Source organism: Zingiber officinale, chromosome 5A, assembly GCF_018446385.1.
Source record: "Zingiber officinale cultivar Zhangliang chromosome 5A, Zo_v1.1, whole genome shotgun sequence".
NCBI lineage: Eukaryota > Viridiplantae > Streptophyta > Magnoliopsida > Zingiberales > Zingiberaceae > Zingiber > Zingiber officinale.
The window spans coordinates 108,577,147-108,603,041 of NC_055994.1; positions in this window are offsets into that span (position 1 = coordinate 108,577,147).

Below are 25,895 nucleotides of genomic sequence, written 5' to 3' on the forward strand. Positions count from 1 at the left end.
TCGAACGTCCCTGATAGTTATTGGGTGGCCAGCTGAGAGTTCGAGTGAATAAGGACTTTTGTGGCTCTGACATGCCGCGCTGCCTGGAAGCCGGCTATCAAGGCTTCATATTTAGCTTCGTTGTTAATAGCCCGATAATCCAACCGAATTGAAATTTGCATCTAGTCTTCCCGTGGTGAAATGAGCAGACTGTCAATCCTGTTACCTTGTCGAGTGGCTGAACCATCGACATATATTCTCCAAGTTGCTACTGGCTCGGCGTTCTGGACCTCTGTGATGAAATCAACCAAGGTCTGAGCTTTGATTGTCGTTCAGGGTTGATATTGTTGGGGTTGCAAGGTTACAAATATAACCTCACATTGAAAACACATGGGAAAGATCATGGGTTTATAAGAGAAAAGATATCTCCATTGGTATGAGGCCTTTTGGGGAGAGCCCAAGAGCAAAGTCATGAGGGCTTAGGCCCAAAGTGGACAATATCATGCCATTGTGGAGATATTTAAATTCTTTTCGATCCAACAGTTGGTATCAGAGCCTGGACTGCCAGAAGATTTAACCGCCGACTATGCACAAGAGCTATGGTTTGATTGAGCCATGTGAGTACAATATTAATCTCGAACAAAGAAAGTGGGGGGCTCCTATGTTCGGATCAAGAGGACCAGACACCAGGCAAGAAGTCCTAATTGCGGCTAGGCAAGGAAGTTCTAGTAGGTCGGGTGGACCGAGGGGCAGGAAGACCTGGTGGGTCGAGGATCGAACGTGGGAAGCCTGCGGTCCTTTGTTTGAGGGGGGGGATTGTTGGGGTTGTAAGGTTGCAAACATAGTCCCACATTGAAAACACATGGGAAAGATCATGGGTTTATAAGAGAAAAGATATCTCCATTAGTATGAGGCCTTTTGGGGAGAGCCCAAGAGCAAAGTCATGAGAGCTTAGGCCTAAAGTGGGCAATATCATGTCATTGTAGAGATATCTAAATTCTTTTCGATCCAACAAATATTGGATATCAAACTCACTTAGTTTAGTTGTCCATTTGATTAGCCGTCCGGATGCCTCTGGGTTGAGGAGGACTCTTCCCAGGGTACTGTTGGTCATGACGATGATAAGATGAGTGAGGAAGTACAGGTGAAGTCTCCAAGCGGCAAGCACCAAAGTGTAAGTTAAATTTTCCAGATCAGTGCAGCGGGATTCGACGTCTTTCAATATATGACTTAAAAAGTATACGGGTTGTTACTCATGGTTGTTCTGCTTGACTAATGTCGAGCTGACCGCATACTCTGTGGATGACAAATATATCCAAATCGGTTCCCCGGCGCTCAGTTTAGCTAACACAGGTAAGGAGTTTAGATATCCCTTGAGATCCTCCAGTGCCCGATCGCACTTCGCGTCCCACTAGAATTTTGTCGCTCTGTGCAGCACCTTGAAGAACAGTAGGCTCTGATTGAATGACTTGGATATGAATCTGGACAATGTTGTAATCCGTCCGGTCAGTCGTTGGGCCTCCTTTAAGCTGCGTCACGGAGGCATGTCTTGCAGCGCCTTTATCTTGTTCGAATTTGCCTCGATACCTCGTTCGATGATGATATATCCGAGGAAGTGTCCACTCTTAGCACCGAACAAACACTTGCTTGGGTTTAACTTCATCCCGTATGTCCTCAAGGTTTGACATGTCTCTTCGATATTTGCACACATATCAGCAGCTCAGACTAATTTTATTAATATAATGTTGATGTATACCTCCAAGTTATGATCGATCTGCTTCCGAAACACCTTGTTCATGAGCCTCTAGTAGGTGGTGCCAACGTTCTTCAGTCCGAACTGCATGACGTTATAGCAGAACGTTCCATCGGTTGTGATAAAGCTAACCTTTTCCTGATCCTCTTTGGCGAGCGACACTTGGTGGTAGCCTTGATATGCGTCAAGCATGCAGATCAACTCGCATCCCGCCGTAGAGTCCACCATCTTGCCTATCTAGGGCAACGGATAGAAATCTTCCGGGCACGCTTTATTCAAGTCACAGAAGTCGATGCATACTCGTCATTTGTTTCCCTGCTTAGAGACTAGCACAACATTAGCGAGTTGGCTCGAGAACTGAACTTTCCGAATATGGCCAGCCTCCAGTAGTTTCTCTATTTCCGCCTGGATGATTAGGTTTTGTTCTGCGTTGAAGTCATTTTTCTGCTGCTTCACTGGTCGGGTGTCTGGTCAGATATGGAGCTCATGATGGACGACGCTCGGCGAGATTCCGGGTAGCTCATGGGTCGACCAAGTGAACACATCATGATTCTGCTTGAGGCAAGCGAACAACTTAGCCTTTTTCTCACTCTCTAGATCGGCTGTAATGAAGGTGGTCACATCCAACCGGTTCGAATGAATCTGAACTTCTTCTTTTTCTTCATAAATCATTGCAAGGGGCTTCTCAATGATAGTGTTCACCTCCACGCATGGGTTTTCCTATCTGACCATCTCGATGTAGTATCGTCGAGCGACCAATTGATCACCTTTGACTTCTCTCACTTTGTCACCCACCGAGAACTTAATCTTCTGGAAGTAGGTGGACACCACTGCTCAGAACATGTTTAGGGTCAGTCGGCCTAATATAACATTGTATGCTGACGGTGCGTCTACCACAATCAAGTTTGTGGTCCTTGTCCTCTTCAAGTGCTCCTCGCCAAGTGAAATGGCTAGCTTAGTCCGGTCGATTGGCAACACTTCATTGCTCATGAAACCGTAGAGAGGGGTCTGTTAGTTAGAGCCCTAGAGCCAATCATATAATGATTATTATATGGACTCGATGTATCATATTCCTATATACTTATAAAGGCATTTCTTTATGGTTATTATACTTACTTGTATTGGTGTCAAATAACTAAGTATAATAGCGTCCTTGAGTAGAAGGTTCTTATCTATATCAATCGATTAGTTGAATTGATAGTGAGATGATATAGAAAACACTACTCTTAATCATTCCTAGTCAAGTATTAACATTCAGCGATAATATTAATGCGATGAGACTAACATGTAGGTCAACTCGATGACTTGATCTCACAAGTCATGGATATGGAGATATCAAGTTGACACATGGGTATGCATTGGAGAATGTATACTGAATGACCCGCCATGAGAAAGTATCATGAATCATTATATGAGTGTCATATACTTTCTCATGTGACTATTAGTATGACTATCAGTCCTTGGACCTGAAGTTACCATGGTTCCCTACATAACATAAGGAGTTGCATACTTTGGGTTTGTTAAACGTCACCCGTAACTGGGTGGACTATAAAGGCGATTACTGGGTATGTAACAAATTATGCGGAGGGATGTGAGTGATGTAGATGGGATCTATCCCTCCTATATGACGGGAGTGACATCATGATTCTTGATAGAGTGAGACCACTAAGTGCATGGTCATGCCCAAATGAGTCAATATGAGATATTGAGCTCATTTGTTTAGAGTGAGTCTACTTGGAGTTCAAGATATAGATTGATTAGAGAATGATACGGTCTATGCCTCAATTGATCAATCTAGATGTCAAGGATAGAAGGACATTGTCACATATTGTGAGAGTCACAATTAGTAGTCACAAAGGTGATGTTGGATCTCAACATTCTTGTAACTTGGGTAGGAATGATGTGTTGCTAGATACCACTCATTACTTATGCTTCTAATGGGTTTAGGAGCATTGCCAACATTACAAGAACCTATAGGGTCACACACAAAGAGCAATTAGATAGAGAATAGGTTCATATGATGAACCAAGAGGATTAGGTTCATGTGATGAACCAAATTGGATTAAGAGTAATCCAAATTAAACTAATTGAGTTGGACTCAATTTGATTCATGTGTTGAATGAGTCTAATTTAGATTATGACTCATTGAATAATTTAATTTAATGAATAGAGATTCATTAAATTTAAATTGACTTGAATCAAAGGTTATATTTAATCAACCATGGGAGATAAATGGGTCAAGTTTGACTTGACTTGAGAGGGAAGATGAAGGGTCAAGTTTGACTTGACCAAATGCCACCTCATTTGTGACTTGGCATGGGTCGGCCAATGATGGTGTTCCACATCATCAAGGCCACATCATTGTGTGTCACCTCATGAGGAAGACCAAGAGCCATGACTCTTGGTATTACATAGAGGTTTAAAAACCCCTCCATTAAGTGGTCGGCCACATTAGTGAGGCATTAAGCAATTTGTGTAAAATACCGAAAATAGGCGAATATTAATAAGGGAATTTTCTGGAATTTTTGGAAATTTTTCGGGAATTTTTCGGAGCTCGTATGGACGCGTTTACGGGGATAAAAAAACGGGACCTCGGGAAAGCCTATTTAGGCTACCCATTTAAGCGAGGAAATGTTTATATTTATAATTCCTTTTTCCATTTCTTTTTCTTATTATTATTCCTTCGTTTACTCCCTTCCTCGCCAAACCTGTGTCGAACCCCCTCCCCCGTGCGTTTCTCTTCCTTTCCCCCACCGAAGTCTCTCGTGCCCTAACTGCACGAGCGGTTCCCTCCTCTCCCGAGCCTTTTCCCTCTCCCTCTCCCTCTCACGGCGTGGAGCGCCTCTCTTCTCTTCCTCTTCTGCCGATGCCATCTGTGCCCTAGCCGGCTCGACGCCACTACCGACACCGATTCCCCAGCGCCGACCGCCGTCCCTCTGTGCCCTAGCATCTCCGCCGACGCCGAGCAGTGCCAGCCTTCTCTCCTCTTCCTCCATCCCGAGTTTCCCTAGCCGATTCTTCTCGGACGCCCTCTGCCATAGATTTGGGCCACAACCGTCGTCACTCTGCCCTAGCGACTGTTAGGATTGTCGTACTCGGCTAGAGAGGGGGGGTGTGAATAGCCGCCCCAAATCGTTCGTTTCTTTCTACAAATCAAGTTAGCGCAGCGGAAATAAACAATAGAAATGACAACGGAGAATAGAAAACCTCAAACTCGTCGATGTAACGAGGTTCGGAGATGAAACTCCTACTCCTCGGCGTGTCCGTAAGGTGGACGAAGCCTATCAATTCGTCGGTGGATGAGTCCCCGGAAAACCGGCTAATAAGAACACTCCTTCTGGGTGGAGAAACCTCGCCACAGAAATTTCTTGCAACAGCAAGAAAGGTGTACAAAAATACAGCACAAAACAGAAGACAATAAGAATGTACAAAACAAAGCTTGCCTACTGTTCTTGTCGACTGGAACCCGAAGCAGCAACTTCAGGAAACTCACAGCAGCAGCTGATCAGTCGAGGAAAGCTCACCCGAAGCTTCAAGAAGGAGCTCACACGAAGCTCAGTAAGCTCAACAAAGCTCGATCACAGTCAGGAGTAGGAAGAAGAAGGGCACCACTGTAGAAGTCCTTGAACTCCTTTTATAACCTGCACTCAACCTGCACTGCACCTGCGAAGAACAGAAGACAGAAGACTAGCCGTTGTGAGCCAACGGCTAATTCTGGACCGATCAGGCTTCAACCTGATCGGTCCAGGGAACCTCTGATCGGTCCTGGGGACCGATCAGGCCCCAGTCTGATCGGTCCCCGGACCGATCCCACCTCTCTGTAAGAGAGGTGGCTGCGTCTCTGATCGATCGTGGAGACCGATTAGACTCCCTGCTGATCGGTCTCCAGACCGATCAGATGACTTACAGAACCCTTCTGTTTGTTATCTGATCGGTCACCAGACCGATCAGATACTCAGGCGTATCACTGGATCGGTCACCAGACCGATCCAGGTTTAGAGCTCCAGCCCTAAACCCTAAATGGTCCTGAGAACGAGCTACCGAGCCCTCTCTTGACCTAGTCCGGAGAACGAGCTACCGAGCCCTCTCCGACTTCGTCCGGTCCAGAGAACGAGCTACCGAGCCCTCTCTGACCACAGTCCGGAGAACGAGCTACCGAGCCCTCTCCGACTTTCCGTGCCAAGTCTCCAACTTGGTCTTCTCCGTGCCAAGTCTCCATACTTGGACTTTTCCCGTGCCAAGCTCCCTGCTTGGACTTTTCACCAGATGTCTGGTCCACCTTGACCCATCTGAATTTCCCTTGCCTGGCTTAACTCACCAGGACTTTCCAACTGCCTAGATTCACTCACTAGGACTTTCCCGAATGCCTGGCTTCACTCACCAGGACTTTCCCGAATGCCTGGCTTCACTCACCAGGACTTTCACATTCACCTAGCTTCACTCACTAGGATTTTCACCTGGCTTCACTCACCAGGATTTCCCGACTGCCTGGCTTCACTCACCAGGACTTTCACTCTGCCTAACATCCCAGTTAGGACTTCCCAGTCAAGTATCCGGTCAACCTTGACCTACTTGACTCTTCTTCATCCAACCTGATCAGACCCTGATCAGTATCTCTCCGCATGGACAACTGCACCTGCATTGTCCATGTCTACATGTCTTTCTGTATTGTCAAACATCGAAACCATGACCAAGGTTTACGCTTGGTCAACTAGGTCAACCTTGACCTACTGGAAATTGCACCAACAATCTCCCCCTTTTTGATGTTTGACAATACCTTTAAGTTAGGCTAATCCAATAGCCTCAACTTTCTTCATGCCACTAGGTAATGAAACATAAGTTACAACCTTACATTCTCCTTCTAAGAAGGCAACCTCCTTCTTAGATAATGAAGGCCTAACTTAAACCCTTCATTCTCCCCCTATTGGCACACATCAACAAACTCTCCCCCTGAAGAGTAAGTTATCGTTGTTCACAACTTCACTCGTCGTGATCAACAAACTCTCCCACTAACTCCAATGTTCTTCCTTGAACATTCTCTAGACATTCTTCCCCTTTTTGACACACATAAAAAGGAGTGAATCAAGGTCAAGAGTTTCTTCCTAATGAAAGTCCCATACCTTTCATTGAAACCCTTAATTTCCCCCTTGATACTAATGTCAATAGTTAACTTAGTGATAATCTCATATCACTTAAGTCTTTAGGAGTAAAAACTCCCCCTAAAATTCAACTCCCCCTTGACTAATAGGTAAAACTTCCCCTAAAGGTCAACTCCCCCTTGACCATTGCACCAACAATGTCTTGGAGAGTTTCAACCCTTTAGAAATCCAAAACACCAACTTCATTGCTGAAATTTCAGAAATTTCAGACAGCACAGTCGAAACTGGCACGCCCTGATCGGTCACCAGACCGATCAGACCTGGACCGATCAGGGAACCTCCTGATCGGTCCACGACCTCTGATTTCTGAATTTTCCTTCTCCCGAAATTCAGAAACCTCTAGAAAATCACAGAAAATTTCAAAAATTGTAAAATTTTGAGGATACATTCCTCATAACATATACTATCATGGAAAAATAGTTTTCTATGAAAATAGCTTCCATTTTTCAATCTTGATACAAAGTTCACAAGTCTTTGAAATAGCTCAAAGTTAACTCATCTTTGTATCACTTTGCTCAATGATGAATGCTATCACTAGAAAAGCTTCATCAAGGTTTTTCAAATCAATTTTGAAATGAATTTAAACCATTTAATTTAGGACCACAATCTTAGGGCTAAATGTACATGACTTGTACACAAGCTTTCCCTATGATCCTCCAATTAGAATTAGGCTCATCTAGGTACACGAACTATGCACCTTGATCCTAACTCACAATCCTAATATCTCACACACATCTAAGGTGTATCAAACACATCCAAGTCAATTTTGATGTGAGATATGGGTTTAGGTTATTTAGGCTAGGTTCTCATGCATTTTCTAAACAACAATTTGATCTCCATATCAAATTAATTGATATGACATATAATTGATTATAAATGCAAAAGATGATGACATGGCATATAATTGTATCATAAATGAAAACATGTGCCAATGTCATGATGTCATGGCATAAAGTATGAAACTTAAATAAAGCATGACATTTAAATAACTTAAGCATTATCATGACATTTCAAATGATGATAAATTAAGTATGATGTCATGACATGGCATATGGCAAGCAATATATGGCAAATAACATGTAAAGGTATAGAAAATACCTAACTCTAGCCTTAGTTGCCATTTTTGATCATATTGCCATAAAATCCATATTCCTAAGTGTATTAGACCTAAAATCATATACTAAGGATTTTTAGATCACTATGTGCCAATTAGATTGACCCTAGAAAACTCTTCAATTGTGATTGGCACATCCTAAACACCTTAGGAATAATTTTCCATTTCATTTTCAAGGCTTGATTATACCTTGAAAAATCCTAAAGTGCCACCTTTTGCCATGATTAGGTTAACTACCTATTCAAGTAAGGTTGGCACACCCTAACTAATCTAGCCTGATGAAATCACGCTCCTAGGAACCCAATACCTATTGGAGTTCATTGGGTTCACTAAATATTCACTAGGGATGTCTTCCCTAGCAACCCTCCTAATGACCCTCCTAGGCTTTAAAGCCTTGGTCATTTGGGACTCATCAAAATCCACTCTAGGGGTGACTCCCCTTGTGACCTTGGTGATGGTCTTCCTAGCCCTAGATTTTGTTCCATAATCGAATGGAACATTATGATAAGTGGGCTTGACCACTTGGGACTTAGGTTTGTGACCCAAACCTTTCATGTCCTTGGCTTTGGTTTTTGCCCCTTAGACCCTATATTTGACTTTTCCAAATTTTTAAGGGTCTTTTCTAACATGTCAAGTCTTGACCTCAAGACTTGATTTTCCTTCTTTAATACCTCAAGACTTGATTTGTCATTTTTCTTTGAGGTATTCCTAGGCATATGTCTAGATGATTTGGGATTTCTACCTAGATTTTCCTTAGCCTTAGATGGGTTAATTCTAGGGTTGACATTTCTAGTATTATCCTTATCTAGGTTAACATGTTTGGCTCCTAAGCTCATGTATTGATTCCTATAATTAACATGCTTATCATTCTTGACTATAGCAATAAGGCTACTAGCATGCATCTTATTACAAGAATGAGACTTAAATGTTACCTTAGGGTTTGCCTTAGCTCCCCCTATTGACGTGCTCGGTCTCTTGTCCTTGTGAGATTGCCTCCCCCTCGGACATTGGCTCCGATAATGTCCCCTTCGCTTGCATTGGAAGCACACCACGTGCTCCTTGCTCTTGCGTATCGGGACTCCGACTTCCTTGATCTTTGGCGCCGGTGGAGTCTTCCTAACCCTCTTTGGACACTTACTCTTGTAGTGCCCAAATTTCCTACACTCAAAGCACATTATGTGTAATTTGCTAGAAATTAAAATGTTTGAGTTACCTAGGTTTGAGGATGGATGAAAGCTCTCTTCTTCATCCCTTCCGGAGGTAGAAGCTTCTTCTTCTTGCTCCGAACTTGAAGAAGAACTCTCCTCCTCTTCTTCTTTAGATGTTGAGTGGCCCTCAACTTCTAAATCCATTCCTCCATGAAGTGAGCTACTTGGCTCACTTGACTCCTCTTCATGACTTGAAGTGGAGTTCTCCTCATGGAACTTTGCCAAGTTGTTCCACAACTCCTTGGCATCGTTATATCCACCTATCCTACACAAAACATCATTAGGTAAAGAAAATTCAAAAATTTTCAATACCTCATCGTTGACTAGGGATTGGTGGACTTGTTCCTTGGTCCACTCCTTCTTCTCTAGGGTTTCTCCTTTCTTGTCCATCGGAGGCTTGAAACCTAATTGAACACAACTCCAATTTTCAAGGTTAGTCATAAGAAAGTACTTCATTCTTACCTTCCAAAACGCGAAGTCGTCGCGATCGTAGAAGGGTGGAATCGTGACGTCTTCTCCAAATAGATCCATTCTCTAACTTGTGCTCCCTTGGGTGTTAATCCGACGAAGAGCAACCTTGCTCTGATACCACTTGTTAGGATCGATGGTCGCGGCTAGAGAGGGGGGGTGTGAATAGCCGCCCCAAATCGTTCGTTTCTTTCTACAAATCAAGTTAGCGCAGCGGAAATAAACAATAGAAATGACAACGGAGAATAGCAAACCTCAAACTCGTCGATGTAACGAGGTTCGGAGATGAAACTCCTACTCCTCGGCGTGTCCGTAAGGTGGACGAAGCCTATCAATCCGTCGGTGGATGAGTCCCCGGAAAACCGGCTAATAAGAACACTCCTTCTGGGTGGAGAAACCTCGCCACAGAAACTTCTTGCAACAACAAGAAAGGTGTACAAAAATACAGCACAAAACAGAAGACAATAAGAATGTACAAAACAAAGCTTGCCTACTGTTCTTGTCAACTAGAACCTGAAGCAGCAACTTCAGGAAACTCACAGCAGCAGCTGATCAGTCGAGGAAAGCTCACCCGAAGCTTCAAGAAGGAGCTCACACGAAGCTCAGTAAGCTCAGCAAAGCTTGATCACAGTCAGGAGTAGGAAGAAGAAGGGCACCACTGTAGAAGTCCTTGAACTCCTTTTATAACCTGCACTCAACCTGCACTACACCTGCGAAGAACAGAAGACAGAAGACTAGCCGTTGTGAGCCAACGGCTAATTCTGGACCGATCAGGCTTGACTGATCGGTCGAGGCTCGATCGGTCACGGGGACCGATCAGGCCATCTGATCGGTCCTCGACCGATCCCACCTCTGTAAGAGAGGTGGCTGCGTCTCTAATCGATCGTGGAGCCGATCGGACTCCTGGCGATCGGTCTCGACCGTCGAGATGACTTCTGAGAACCCTTCATTTGTTATCGATCGGTCGCGACCGTCGAGATACTCGGCGTCTCATTGGATCGGTCACCAGACCGATCGAGGAAGTTCTAAACGGTCTAAACCGGTCAGAGCGAGCTACCGAGCCCTCTCTTGACCTAGTCAGGAGAACGAGCTACGAGCCCTCTCCGACTTCGTCCGGTCTGAGAGAACGAGCTCTCGAGCCTCTCGACCACGGTCAGGAGAACGAGCTACCGAGCCCTTTTCGACTTTCGTGCCAAGTCTCCAACTTGGTCTTCCCGTGCCAAGTCTCCATACTTGGACTTTTCCGTGCAAGCTCCTGCTTGGACTTTTCACCGGATGTCGTCAACCTTGACCCATCTGGATTTCCCTGTCCGGCTTCACTCACCGGACTAAAGCCTAGCTTCACTCACTAGGTCTTTCCCACTGGCTTCACTCACGGGTCTTTCCCAGCGCCTAGCTTCACTCACGGACTTTCTCCAAGCTGGCTTCACTCACGGACTTTCACTTTCACCTAGCTTCCTCACTAGGATTTTCACCGGCTTCACTCACCAGGATTCCATCTGCCTGGCTTCACTCACCAGGACTTTCCGAACTACCTAACATCCCAGTTAGGACTTCCCAGTCAAGTATCCGGTCAACCTTGACCTACTTGACTCTTCTTCATCCAACCTGATCAGACCCTGATCAGTATCTCTCCGCATGGACAACTGCACCTGCATTGTCCATGTCTACATGTCTTTCTGTATTGTCAAACATCGAAACCATGACCAAGGTTTACGCTTGGTCAACTAGGTCAACCTTGACCTACTGGAAATTGCACCAACAGCGACGACAGCCGGCCGCCGGCGCCCCTTTCCAGCGCCCTCCTTCCTTCCGAGTAGTGTAGATTGGCCTAGGGCTCGAGTTCACCTGCATACTTCCTGCCGTGCCTAGTAGTGATCCTTAAGGTAGGTGGTCTAACTTGCTGTGGAATTAGGAATCGTGTAATTGATTTTCCTTGTGATCTTCTTGCTGTTCTGGACCAAGAGGAGAATCTCAGATCAGTTCTTATTGTGTTTCCAGATCAGAGCTTGGATATTCTTCTCTGTTCTTGATCATCCCTTCCTTGAGGTGCATTTAGGTCACGGTTAAGGTAAATTGAAATTCGGATGATAGTGCATTTCAAGGATAATTTGGCTAATTATGGATGTTGGTGTTAAGATGATGAAGGAACAGTGAACTCTTTCTTCACAGATCACAGGGGAGTGTTTTGTTGTCCTGCTGCTATATTAGAGGTAAACACTAACTTTAGCAACTGGTTTTGGTACTTTGGCTGTTGGATTATTGATGTGGGTGAGTTGGGTTTAATTCGATCAATGAAGCTATTGGAATTTGTGTTAGAATATGTTGGTATGTAGTACTTTGGTTATAGAAAGGATGATGGTGATATGATTAGGGTTTTACCCTAATTTAGAGTTAGAGGTTTTATTTAGTTATTTATGAGAATTTTAGCTAAATAAAAATATATGTATATTGGTGACACAGGACTTCGACGCGAGATGAGTATCTCGACGTCGAATTTGGACCGGTTTGGACATTTTTCATTGGAGGCGGGTACTTTGACTTATGTCTTTTGATATGCATAATAATGTGTTTAACATATAGCAATGATTGTGTTTTCCATTTGTTTCGGTTGGTCACTACATGATCTGTTACATGTTTGCTTGTTTACTTATTATACACGACATGTTATTATTTACCTGATCATATAAGCTTTAGAGGTAGTGACACAACCATATTATACATTATGTTCAGGACCTAGGGTTTATTTGATACCCTATCTGATATGTGTACCTTTGACTTGATTCATTTTCCTGTGGTACACATTTTGTATTTATTTATATGGTTATTGTTATGTTGTTCATGATATTGCCATGTTTAGTGTCATGCATCATCTTGCATGATTGCATACTGTGCGATTGTCTGCTCCATTATTGTTGAGCACATCGCCAGTTACATGTATCCATACACACCACCACTCATGGGTTAGTGGTAGATCAGACAGGTGTGTGACAGTTCTGTTGTTTGGCTCCGTTGGTCTAGTGACTCAGCGTGGTAGCCGGCAGACAGTTCTGCTCTATTTGGCTCCGCTGGTTTAGTGTAGCAGCGTGGTAGCCGGCAGGCGGTTGGACTCTGTTTGGCTCCGTTGGTCCGCTCATGGGAAGTGTGACGCAGCATAGTAGCCGGCAGAGATTTCCTCCCCGTCATTGTGTACCGAGAGATGAGAGCATTGCGCTCCCCCATTTATGATTTGGGGTAGGAGTATGTGTGTACTCCGACAGCATCCCGTCCACTCGGTCACTCATCAGGAGCAGTGACGTCAGAGTGCATGGTTGTCACAGCCCTACCCACTCGGTCTCACCATTGTGTGTGAGATGACTGACTGGCGTCAGGGGTGACCATGTCATTGGCATCATATGCATGATGCATTTATTGCTTGTGTTTGCTGCATTTACTTGCTGCATTTATATGGATGCATATGATTGACATGCATACAGGATTATGACACTCTCGGTCTGACGACCCTGTTATCCTTATACCTTGGTCCTGGTTAGTACAATTTTCTCCTGTATTCTTCAGTTGCATTTTATCTTTCTTGTATCAGGAGATTGTACGCATGATTAGTGCTAGTTGTTATATTCTTTGTTATGCATATCAGTTGTACCTGCTGAGTGTTGGACTCACACCCTCCTCCGTTGCTATTTCAGGTTGATGCTTGGTGTCAGCCTTTTTGCATGTCACGTGGCACATCAAATTAATTAAAATTGAAACTCTTTAAAATTAATACAAGCGTTGTAGCAACGAGTCTCAAGTCGTATTTTTTTCCAAGGGCAACTAGTAAGTGTGTGAAAATCCTAGAATTGTTTCAAATCAAAATCTTGCATTATCATGGTCCAGAATAGAATCAAGGTAAGAATGTTCTTAACTAGACATGCTCTATTAGATCTCATCACGTTAATATCAGTAAAGTTTAGCTCCCAAAGCATCATCAAATCAAATAATTCAATTCCCGAACTCCAAACCAAGTAAATTCAAAACTCAAGTCACATTTGCATAAATCAAACTACCTCCAATTCTCATTAACAATCACCTCAACAAACAAGCTCAAGAATTCAGTCACAATAAAATTGAATAGAGGTAGCAATCTAAACATCAAATTAAACATTCCAACACTTAAACAAAATTATAGAAACAAAGATTGAATTTCTAACTAAATCTTAAAACTCTACAAACTGTTAGTGTCATAATTGCAAAAACTAATCAGAATTAGGTCTAAGGGTGGGGTTTGTAAGCAAGAAATCACAAACAGAATTACATAAGGAAACATGAAACAAAATAGAAATTGCAAAGAAATGTAATCAGATCACAAGATCTGAGCATGTTCGTGGACAATTCAAAGATTAAGAAATAAAGAAAACTAAACCCTAAAGCATTCCACATCCAAATCCTTACTGCAAAACCTTCATCATCCTGCTGTCAACAGAATTGCCTCAGAGAACGCCCATACAGCTCCGGTGATGATGGAAATCGCGGATCGGAGAACGCCCCTGCATCCGGATTGTGAAATGGACAGAAACCAACTGCGCGGTCTGGAGAACGCCCCTGCCGCTTTTGTGACCTCGGTCGATGATCGCCGTCAGCTCATAGATCGTCGCCGATGAAAAAGGCTAGCTCACGGATCTGGAATGAGGGAATGGGAGCGCCGGCCGTCGCTCGAAGAAGACGACAATGTAGCAAGAAATCGCGAAGCCGAGCCCGTCTTCTGCACTGTAGCTTCTCAGATTTAAATCAGATCTGGATCTGATCGGACGGCTGAGATGATTCCGGGCTAAATCAACGGTGAAAAGTCATTCAAAATATGATCTGAAGGTACTGATGTTGATCTAGGGTCTGGATCTACTCTCCTGTAGGTCGAATCGATCAGATCATCACTGGATGGTCCAGATCCGCCCAGTCTTCATTGAACGGTCCAGATTAATCCGGCTGGATCAATGGCTGGATGAACTCAGATCTGGATCAAAACTTCTGGATCTTCATAAATAGCTCAGATCTGCTCCCCATTAAGTTGGATCGGCCATATCTTCAACGGATGGCTCAGATCTGCTCAATCTTGGATGAACGGCCTATAATGCTCCGAGGCTTGATCGACTTGATTAGCCCTTGATTTGAGCCCAAATGCAGCCTGATCTGATCGGGTCCATGACCCTTTTGATGCTGCAAAATAAAAATCAAATATTAGCATCAAATTAAGCCATAATAACATAATTTGCAATTTAGTCCAAAATTGATACAATGTATAAAAATGTAATGTAAATATGGGTTCTATATATGAAAACTACATCAAACCATGATTATATGAATGAGAATAGTATAGTAAAATCATGGTTATCAATGCTGTCAGGAGAGAGTTCCAGTTGCTAGTCCCCTGCAGCCACAAGGCTGTTTATTTACCTTTTGGCTTTATGTACTAGACTATGTTTTGAACTTGTTTTGTTTTGATACTTGGAGCTTGTATGGATTGTACTTGTCAATGAATTTTTATTCGATATGTTTTACTACATACCTGTCTAGACAGCAGAAGAGGTAAGTTCGTTGTAATTTGTATTTTATGAGTGTAGTGGAGTAGGATATCGATTTTGAGCTTTATGGGTGTAGTTGAGTAGGGTGGATTTTGAGTCTGCTTATCACTGTTCTGTTTGTTTACTATTAAACTTCGTGGTTGTGTCAGCCAGAGGCTGAAATTGATATAAACTACGTGAATGGTGTGCTTGTTTGATTATTATTATTGTTATTATTCTAGCTGCATGTAGCTGAGGTATATGGTGATGTAGTAAAGTTTCAGATTGTCCGTCGTACAGGGGAGATGCTGCCGAAATTATGTCGGACATGGACTCCTCTGGGGCGTGACAATTTAGTGGTATCAGAGCGCAGTTTTATGATCTTTGTTTTCATATTTTGGATATTTGTGATAACCTGATACCAATTTATATGGTATCAGAGCGCCAAAGTTTGGCGATACTTGTTTGATTTCCGTGTGTTGGATTTTCGAGATTTATCTGATACCAATTAAGTGGTATCATAGCGAGTTATGATACCTGCTTTTGGTGATCTAGATATTTGGATTGAACGGATTTTTCAATATGTGTATGTTTTGGACTTCCGTTTCGGATTTATATGGATTTCCGATGATTTACTCGTACGGAATTCCAAGGTCGGTATGGGGACTGGACAACGACGGAACATCTCCAGACAGCAATTAGGTATGATATTATTTTGTAATGGTTTATACTTGTAGTAATATCTGTGATATAATTTAACAGATATGAAGAGATCTACACGTATTGTTGCGAGACGTGGTGCTGGACGACCACGTACGAGGACTTTGGGATCTCTGGATATGCCAGAGATGCCTACTGAGGCTGAGCCTGTCAGTCAGGGATAGACTCAGCATACTGCGGGCGCGTCGGGCTCTCAGACCACGATGGCTCCCTTAGGGGTACCTACCTCAGCTGCACCGACTGTATCCACCCCTACCATATTTTCGGTACCACCAGGGGTACCATTGGCATACCCGACACCGGCTCCAGCCCAGCCTATGGCGTACTCGGCACCACCGCCACCTGGACCTACCGTGTACCCGACACCAGCGGCACCTGTGCCCCCAGTACATACGGTATACCCAGCAGCACCTGCATCAGGGATACCGGCTGCTCCACATCCGGTACCATTACCTACTATACCTCCTGTCGCGGCCACCTATGTTCACCCTACAGTGCCACCGACGGCTTATGCTCCAGTTTACCCAGCAGCATCGAGAGTACCTCCTCTGGTCTATTCAGCGGTACCACCTGTAGCACCAGCTCCAGTGGTTCCGCCAGTTCCTACAGCCATTCAGACACACCTCACTGACATTGTTGCGGCATGAGCCAGGATTCCAGCGTTGGCAGAGTCAATGAAGAGTCGATTTACACTCTTCCGAGGAGATCATGATCCGAGTGTGGCCCTGTCTTGGATTGAGACTATGGAGCGGACCTTCTTCTATATGGCTTGCTCCGAGTGGGAGAAAGCAGAGCTGGCTGCTTTTCACTTACGAGACGCGACCGACACTTGGTGGCTTACCCAGCGTTCCATCATCGGTGAGCAGAACATCACTTGGGCCAGATTCAGAGAGGCTTTTGAGAGCCGTTTCTTCCCATAAGCTTATCAGATGGCTTGCCGGCAGGATTTCCTGAGTCTGTGACAGAACAATCAGACAGTGACTGAGTATAATGCAGAGTTTGACAGATTGGCCAGATTTTGTCCAGAGCTTGTTGCTGAGGACAGTTCGCGTATGCAGCAGTTCATTCAGGGGCTGGATGGACATTTGCAAGTAAGACTTGCCGGTCTTGGTACCACATCCTATCTGGAGACTTTAGACAGAGCCCTATTGATTGAGTCAGCGCAAGAGAGAGCGTTTCCAGACAGGAAAAGGAAATAGCCGGGTCAGACATCTGGGCAGATCCAACAGCCTCAGGCTACACCACAGCAGATCAGGCGTAGTCGGTCAGATCAGGGTACATCTGGGGTATCACGTAAGCCTCAGAAATCAGGGCAGTCTTCTTCAGGACATTTTCGGTCTCCACAGCAGAACTGGAAACAATCCGCTAGCGACATTCGCTGTTTCAGATGTGGGTCCAGAGATCACATCACCTCAGCCTGCTCTCTGGGACAGTCAGTTTGCTTTCATTGCAAACTGTCTGGGCACCAGAGCCGAGATTGTCCGCAGAAGACTCAGCATATGACTTCCGGAGGGTCTAATCATGGAGGACAGTCCAGTCAGTCCGGAACTTATCGAGGAGGGCGAAGAGCCCAACCTTTGCATGGCCAGCAGCGGAGTGCTCCCCCTGCAGCAGCTGCATTTGGCATGTTCGGACAGGAGTACCCCAGTACTCCCATTGTACCCCAGAGCTCCGTTCCGGGATCTCATTATCTGCCTCAGGGGCAGTATCAGCTGCAACCCCAGTCACAGGCTCAGTACCATACGCAGTCCCAGCCATCAGTACAGTATCAGTCGCCGCCCTCTCAGACTTCTCTGGCACAGTATCCAGCACTGCCTCAGTGGCAGGCTCCTGCCCAAACGCAGCAGTCGCAGGCGGTATTACCACCTCTTCTTCAGCCAGAGACTGGGCGTATTTATGCGGTCACTAGAGAGGATGCGCAGCGTGCCGACGGATCCGTTTTCCGCGGTACGATTTCTATTTATGCCTTATCTGCAGATATACTGATAGATACTGGTAGCTCACATTCTTTTAGATCTCGTACCTTTATATGGGAGATTGGTAGATTACCCACTTTCAGATCGCAGCGACTGACCGTCTCTCTACCCTCCGGTGACATCATGGACGTCACTAGGAGGTCAGAGTTGCCCGTTAGATTTTAACAACATGATACTTACGGTAGATCTGTTAGTATTGGAAATGGTCGACTTTGATATTATTCTTGGCATAGATTGTTTGTCCCCATATCATGCCACTGTTGATTGCTAGACGAGGGTGGTCATATTCCGGCCATTATGAGTTTTTGGTAATGTCATTTGGGCTTACCAATGCTCTAGCGGTATTTATGGATTGTTGTGGTGGAGCATTGCTCCCACATGTTATGGATGGTTGTGGTGGAGCGTTGCTCCCACATATTGAGGATTTATTCTTTGGGTGATTTATATTGTTGGTGATTAGATTTCAGACTTGTTGTCGGGGATCTTATAGTTGAGTATGTCTGTTGTACGGGCAATATGAGTTCTAGGTTTTACCATTTAGGCTTACAAAGCCCTAGATGTTTTCATGGACTCGATGATTCCGGTATGGATTCTGGACCGGAAAGAGCGTCAGTTGAGGAACAAGACTATCCGGCTGGTTAAAGTCGGATGGCAGCATCATTCAGATGAGGAGACTACTTGGGAGCTCGAGGATATTATCCGAGCTCGATACCCCCATCTTTTCACTTGAGGTATGTGATTTATTTACCGTTCAGCATTTATACGCTTTACCTGTTGTTAGTATTTGCTGATGGTAGATAACGAAATTTGGGGACCAAATTTTTATTAGTGGGGGAGAATGTAAAATACCGAAAATAGGCGAATATTAATAAGGGAATTTTTCGGAATTTTTGGAAATTTTTCAGGAATTTTTCAGAGCTCGTATGGACGCATTTACAGGGATAAAAAAACGGGACTCTGGGAAAACCTGTTTAGGCTACCCATTTAAGCGAAGAAATGTTTATATTTATAATTCCTTTTTCCGTTTCTTTTTCTTATTATTATTCCTTCGTTTATTCCCTTCCTCGCCGAACCTGTGCCGAACCCCCTCCCCCGTGCGTTTCTCTTCCTTTCCCCCGCCGAAGCCTCTCGTGCTCTAATCGCACGAGCGGTTCCCTCCTCTCCTGAGCCTTTTCCCTCTCCCTCTCACGGCGTGGAGCGCCTCTCTTCTCTTCCTCTTCTGCCGACGCCGTCTGTGCCCTAGCCAGCCCGACGCCACTGCCGACACCAATTCCCCAGCGCCGGTCGTCGTCCCTATGTGCCCTAGCATCTCCGCCGACGCCGAGCAGTGTCGGCCTTCTCTCCTCTTCCTCCATCCCGAGTTTTCCCAGCTGATTCTTCTCAGACGCCCTCTGCCCTAGATTTGGGCCACAACCGCCGTCACTCTGCCCTAGCGACGACAGCCGGCCGCCGGCGCCCCTTTCCGGCGCCCTCCTTCCTTCCGAGTAGTGTAGATTGGCCTAGGGCTCGAGTTCACCTGCATACTTCCTGCCGTGCCTAGTAGTGATCCTTAAGGTAGGTGGTCTAACTTGCTGTGGAATTAGGAATCGTGTAATTGATTTTCCTTGTGATCTTCTTGCTGTTCTGGACCAGGAGGAGAATCTCAGATCAGTTCTTATTGTGTTTCCAGATCAGAGCTTGGATATTCTTCTCTATTCTTGATCATCCCTTCCTTGAGGTGGATTTAGGTCACGGTTAAGGTAAATTGAAATTCGGATGATAGTGCATTTCAGGGATAATTTGGCTAATTATGGATGTTGGTGTTAAGATGATGAAGGAACAGTGAACTCTTTCTTCACAGATCACAGGGGAGTGTTTTGCTGTCTTGCTGCTATATTAGAGGTAAACACTAACTTTAGCAACTGGTTTTGGTACTTTGGCTGTTGGATTATTGATGTGGGCGAGTTGGGTTTAATTCGATCAATGAAGCTATTGGAATTTGTGTTAGAATATGTTGGTATGTAGTACTTTGGTTATAGAAAGGATGATGGTGATATGATTAGGGTTTTACCCTAATTTAGAGTTAGAGATTTTATTTATCTATTTATGAGAATTTTAGCTAAATAAAAATATATGTATATTGGTGACACAGGACTTTGACGCGAGACGAGTATCTCGACGTCAAATTTGGACCGGTTTGGACATTTTTCATTGGAGGCGGGTACTTTGACTTATGTCTTTTGATATGCATAATAATGTGTTTAACATATAGCAATGATTGTGTTTTCCATTTGTTTCGGTTGGTCACTACATGATCTGTTACATGTTTGCTTGTTTACTTATTATGCACGACATGTTATTATTTACCTGATCATACAGGCTTTAGAGGTAGTGACACAACCATATTATACATTATGTTCAGGACCTAGGGTTTATTTGATATCCTATCTGATCTGTGTACCTTTGACTTGATTCATTTTCCTGTGGTACACACTTTGTATTTATTTATATGGTTATTGTTATGTTGTTCATGATATTGCCATGTTTAGTGTCATGCATCATCTTGCATGATTGCATACTGTGCGATTGCCTGCTCCATTATTGTTGAGCACATCGCCAGTTACATGTATCCGTACACACCACCACTCATGGGTTAGTGGTAGATCAGACAGGTGTGTGACAGTTCTGTTGTTTGGCTCAGTTGGTCTGATGACTCAGCGTGGTAGCCGGCAGACAGTTCTGCTCTGTTTGGCTCCGCTGGTTTAGTGTAGCAGCGTGGTAGCCGGCAAGCGGTTGGACTCTGTTTGGCTCCATTGGTCCGCTCATGGGTAATGTGACGCAGCATAGTAGTCGGCAGAGATTTCCTCCCCGTTATTGTGTACCGAGAGATGAGAGCATTGCGCTCCCCCATTTATGATTTAGGGTAGGAGTATGTGTGTACTCCGACAGCATCCCGCCCACTCGATCACTCATCAGGAGCAGTGGCGTCAGAGTGCATGGTTGTCACAGCTCTACCCACTCGATCTCACCATTGTGTGTGAGATGACTGACTGGCGTTAGGGGTGACCATGTCATTGGCATCATATGCATGATGCATTTATTGCTTGTGTTTGTTGCATTTATATAGATGCATATGATTGACATGCATACAGGATTATGACACTCTCGGTCTGACGACCCTGTTATCCTTTTACCTTGGTCCTGGTTAGTACAGTTTTCTCTTGTATTCTTCCGTTGCATTTTATCTTTCTTGTATCAGGAGACTGTACGCATGATTAGTGCTAGTTGTTATATTCTTTGTTATGCATATCAGTTGTACCTGCTGAGTGTTGGACTCGCACCCTCCTCCGTTGCTATTTCAGGTTGATGCTGTCAGGAGAAAGTTCCAGTTGCTAGTCCCCTGTAGCCACGAGGCTGTTTATTTACCTTTTGGCTTTATGTACTAGACTATGTTTTGAACTTGTTTTATTTTGATACTTGGAGCTTGTATGGATTGTACTTGTCGATGGATTTTTATTCGATATGTTTTACTACATACCTGCCTAGACGGCAGAAGAGGTAAGTTCGTTGTGATTTGTGTTTTATGAGTGTAGTGGAGTAGGATATCGGTTTTGAACTTTATGGGTGTAGTTGAGTAGGGTGGATTTTGAGTCTGCTTATCACTGTTCTGTTTGTTTACTATTAAACTGCGTGGTTGTGTCAGCCAGAGGCTGAAATTGATATAAACTGCGTGAATGGTGTGCTTGTTTGATTATTATTATTATTATTATTCCAGCCGCATGTGGCTGAGGTATATGGTGATGTAGTAAAGTTTCAGATTGTCCGCCGTACAGGGGAGATGCTGCCGAAATTATGTCGGACAGGGACTCCTCCGGGGCATGACAATTTGTGTGCTAATTCAAGTCTTCTTCCTCTCTACATTCTCTTCTCCCTCTCATCCTCCATTGTCGTGACCACCAAGAGTGCTAGCACACTCTAAGTGGTTTTTCTCCACCTTTTGTCCGTGTTGATACATATAGAGGGGTGTACACTTGATACCCTACGAGATCTGGTAACTCTTGGACGAGCAGGATAAGCAAAGGGGTTCGTTACAAAGGTATAATCTCTACTATGTAGATCTAGTGTAGATCTAGGAGAAAACTATGTATATGTAAATTTTTATCTTCGCACGGATCCGTGGCAAGAACTTCTGGGTTTTCGCAACGCAAAAAGAGGTTTTTGCGGCTCGAAAGTTCTAATAGGGTCGTCATCGGTAGGAGTTTGTCCTAGTTAATTTGCAACTGATCGAACACCTTTTTGTATATAATGTTCACCGAGCTCCCTGTATCAACAAAAGTTCGATGGATTGTATAATTGCCAATTATCGCTCGGATAATCAGCGCATCGTCATGAGGGATCTCTACTCCCTCCAAATCTTTGGAGCCTAAGCTAATTTCAAACCCTTCAGCTTTCTTCTTGTTGCAGCCAACAACGTCGAATTGTCAGAATGCGACTTCCTTGCTCGATTAGAATCTCCTTCAGTCTGCCACCTGTGATCATACCTATCTCTTCCCGAGCGGCATTACTCTGGTTCTCTTCCTCCTGTGCCAACAGTTCATTCCGCTCAGAGAAGCGTCGGGCAGGACTTGGATTATTCCCACGCTGAGGCCGATGGTAGCGTGGTTCAGGTGTTGTCCTTTCTTCCTCCCTTCGGATGGTTGATCGGCGCCTTTGCCACTGCTCAGGTGACGATGATCGACGACGATATCCCTGCGGGGCTAGCTTGCTGGCTGCTAGGTCATAGCAATTCCGGGTGTTGTGAGTTATCGACTGGTGGAAGCAGCAAAACATCGGCGTCCATACCTTTCCTTTTGCAGCCTTTGGACGAGCGACCGCCACATGCTGCACGACATGTGTCCTAGGCTCGTATGGCGGGGCTCCTCCTGATCAAGCCTCCTTAGGAGGTGGATGGTTGCACGGTTGTCGCCGTTCAGATACTCTCGTGAGTTCAGCATGCGTCTCCTTTCTTGCCGCCTGGACTTCTTTCACGTTGATATACTCATTGGCCTTCTTTTGTAGGTGGCCAAAGTCCCTCGACAACCTACGAATGAGCCACCGGAAGAACTCTCCTTCGATGAGTCATTGGGTGAAGGCGTTCACCAACATGTCCGAGAAGACTGTCGGGATGCTCATCGCCACCTAATTGAAGCGCTGAATATAGACCCTACTTTAGTGAGAATAGATTTTCACTCGTGTTCTGATGGCGACGACTACTAACAAAGTGATCCAGGAAGATTGCTTGGAAGTCTTTGAAGTTGTGGATTGAGTTGCTCGGCAATCGCTTGAACCAACGTTGCACCAATCCAGATAACATGGTGAGGAAGACTCGAAATTTCATCCCATCCGTGTACTGATGCAGTGTGGCCGCGTTATCAAACTTGGCCAAGTGGTCATTAGGATCGATCACTCCATTATATTCCCTGATCGTCAGTGGAGTGTAATGCTTCGGCAGAGGGTCATTTAGAATCCCCTCCGAAAACTGTTGATTGACCCGTTCGAGTGAATCATCCTCTCTGGGTGTCTTCCCTTTCCTTATGTCTAGAGAGGGTGCCTCATCCGAGGAAGATCCCCGGTCTTTGTCCGCTCGAGCCCTCTCTCCTATTTGATGGAATGGGATCGGTGCTAGAGGGGCTTCCCCATAAGTGTTGATCGGCCTCTTGTTCGGTTCCCGAATGGAAAGTTGTTCCTTTCGGTCCCCTTGCTCAGCCTGGCGACCTGTCACAGAGGTTGCAGGCTCTTGCGCTTGACATTCGGCCAGTGGCTGTTGGCATTCAGCCAACACCTGTTGTTGTTGTTGTTCCACTATCTTCGTGGCTCGAGCCTGTATCAGCTTGTCGAGTTCCTCTTGCATCAGCGTCACCGTTGTGATTCGTCCAGCGTCTTCCATCTTCTCGTTCGGATGCAGGTTACCTTCCCACAGACGATGCCAAAATGTTCTTGTACGAAGGCGTGAAGTTAGAAAGCTAGGGATATAGCAATTTCGCTGACTGGACGAAGGTCTCGCTCCTATCTTCAAAACAAACCAAACTAGGGAAGGGGTCTTTAGCGTTGGCCCTTCGACGCTCAAGTTAGAAACAGAATGAGAGGAATCGAAAATAATAAGGACATAGATGAATTCTTACCTTTCTTCATACCTATCATACTATTTTATACCTATCTTAGTGACCCTTCATATGCCCCTGTTTAATGATATTAATTGCAGACAGAAGGCATCTTTGTCTTGGCTTCTCCGCATTCAATGATAGATGGAGTATTCTTTTTTGTTTTCTCTTCCCCTTATTAAGTACCCGTCTTTTCCTCTTTTATTATATCGATTCATTACACTGTTACTAGCATACCCCGAGCCAGATGGGTGGTCCGTCCGACCTGCTCTCCTACTAATCGGGCTGACCGTATGTTGTTTCATCCAGACGGCCGACCGGACAGCAGTTCCTTCGATCGACCTATGTAGTCCCATCTTACTCGGGCGACGCGGTTGAGCCTTTGATCCCTGGCATTGACCGTTTTGACTTTGACCTCCACCGTGACCATTGACACGTGCCAGGTGGGCTCCTCCTTACTGCCGCATCAAATAGAATGGGTGGCATGGATTCGTGTTGAACATGAAGTTGTGGTTCGAAATATTTCCATAAAAATATTAGTTATAAAAGAAGCTTGAGCCTGAATGTTTTTGATGAACAAACAAATAGTTTTGCCTAGAACATTAGATTTAGGGGTATAAATTATTTATCTAAATAAGATGGACTAATATGTACTTTCAATATGATCGATCTTATGCTGTTCAAGAAATAAGGTACAAGGACTTTCTAGCTTTACTGAATTCAATCAGAATGTTCGACTGAATGATTGCAGAAGTCTTTCTAGTTGATTATTTTCGGGATTTAGAAAGATAGAATATGACCTCATGTGAATGAAGGGCCCATTAACATTGGGAAGTACGGTAATTTACTAAAAGGAATATTTAGATTTTTGAATTTATCAAAAGGCGCATGCTATTTTGTTATTTATCAAAGGATGCACTTTTTTATATGTTTTTCTCATTCTACCCTCCAGATTACTTTTATTTTTATTTCTCTGGCATTTCTCTCTTCTCTTTCCTCCTATGCATGTAACGATTTTATCTTTCTTCTCCTCTTTTTTCCTCTCTTTTGCACATCAATTCTTCTAAAAATATTTTAACATCTCTGAGAAGTCGAAATAAACAATGGATAGTATATTTAAACTCCTTGTAACATCATAAATCCACAGGAACTGAAATGAGTGCAATCAGAGCTCTCTAGGTCCATCAGTAGATTTTGGTCGAAATCCATTGATGGACCTAGAGAGCTCCAATTGCACCCATTTCAATTCTTGTAGATTTCTGGGGTTGCAAGGAGTTCAAATATGTTATCCATTATTTATTTCAACTTCTCAGAGGTGTTAAAATGTAATAAGCAAGAATCACCAAAATTCTCTATGTTGGGTCTGATATCATTCTATATCGGGCCCACATTAGACCTGATATGATTCCATATCAGGCCCAATGTAGAGAATTTTGATGATTCTTTCTTATTATATTTTAACACCTCTGAGAAGCCAAAATAAACAATGGATAGTATATTTGAACTCCTTGCAACCCTAGAAATCCACAAGAACTGAAATGGATGCAATCGGAGCTCTCTAGGTCCGTAAGTGGATTTTAGTCAAAACCCACTTATGGATCTCAAGAGCTTCCATTACACCCATTTCAGTTCCTGTAAATTTCTGGGGTTGCAAGGAGTTCAAATATGTTATCTATTATTTATTTTGACTTCTTAGATATGTTAAAATGTAATAAGGAAGAATCCCCAAAATTCTTCACGTTGGCCCTAATATCATTCTATCAGGTCCACATTGGGCCAAACATGATTCCATATCAAGCCCAATGTGGAAAATTTTGATGATTCATTCTTATTACATTTTAACACCTTTGAGAAGTCGAAAT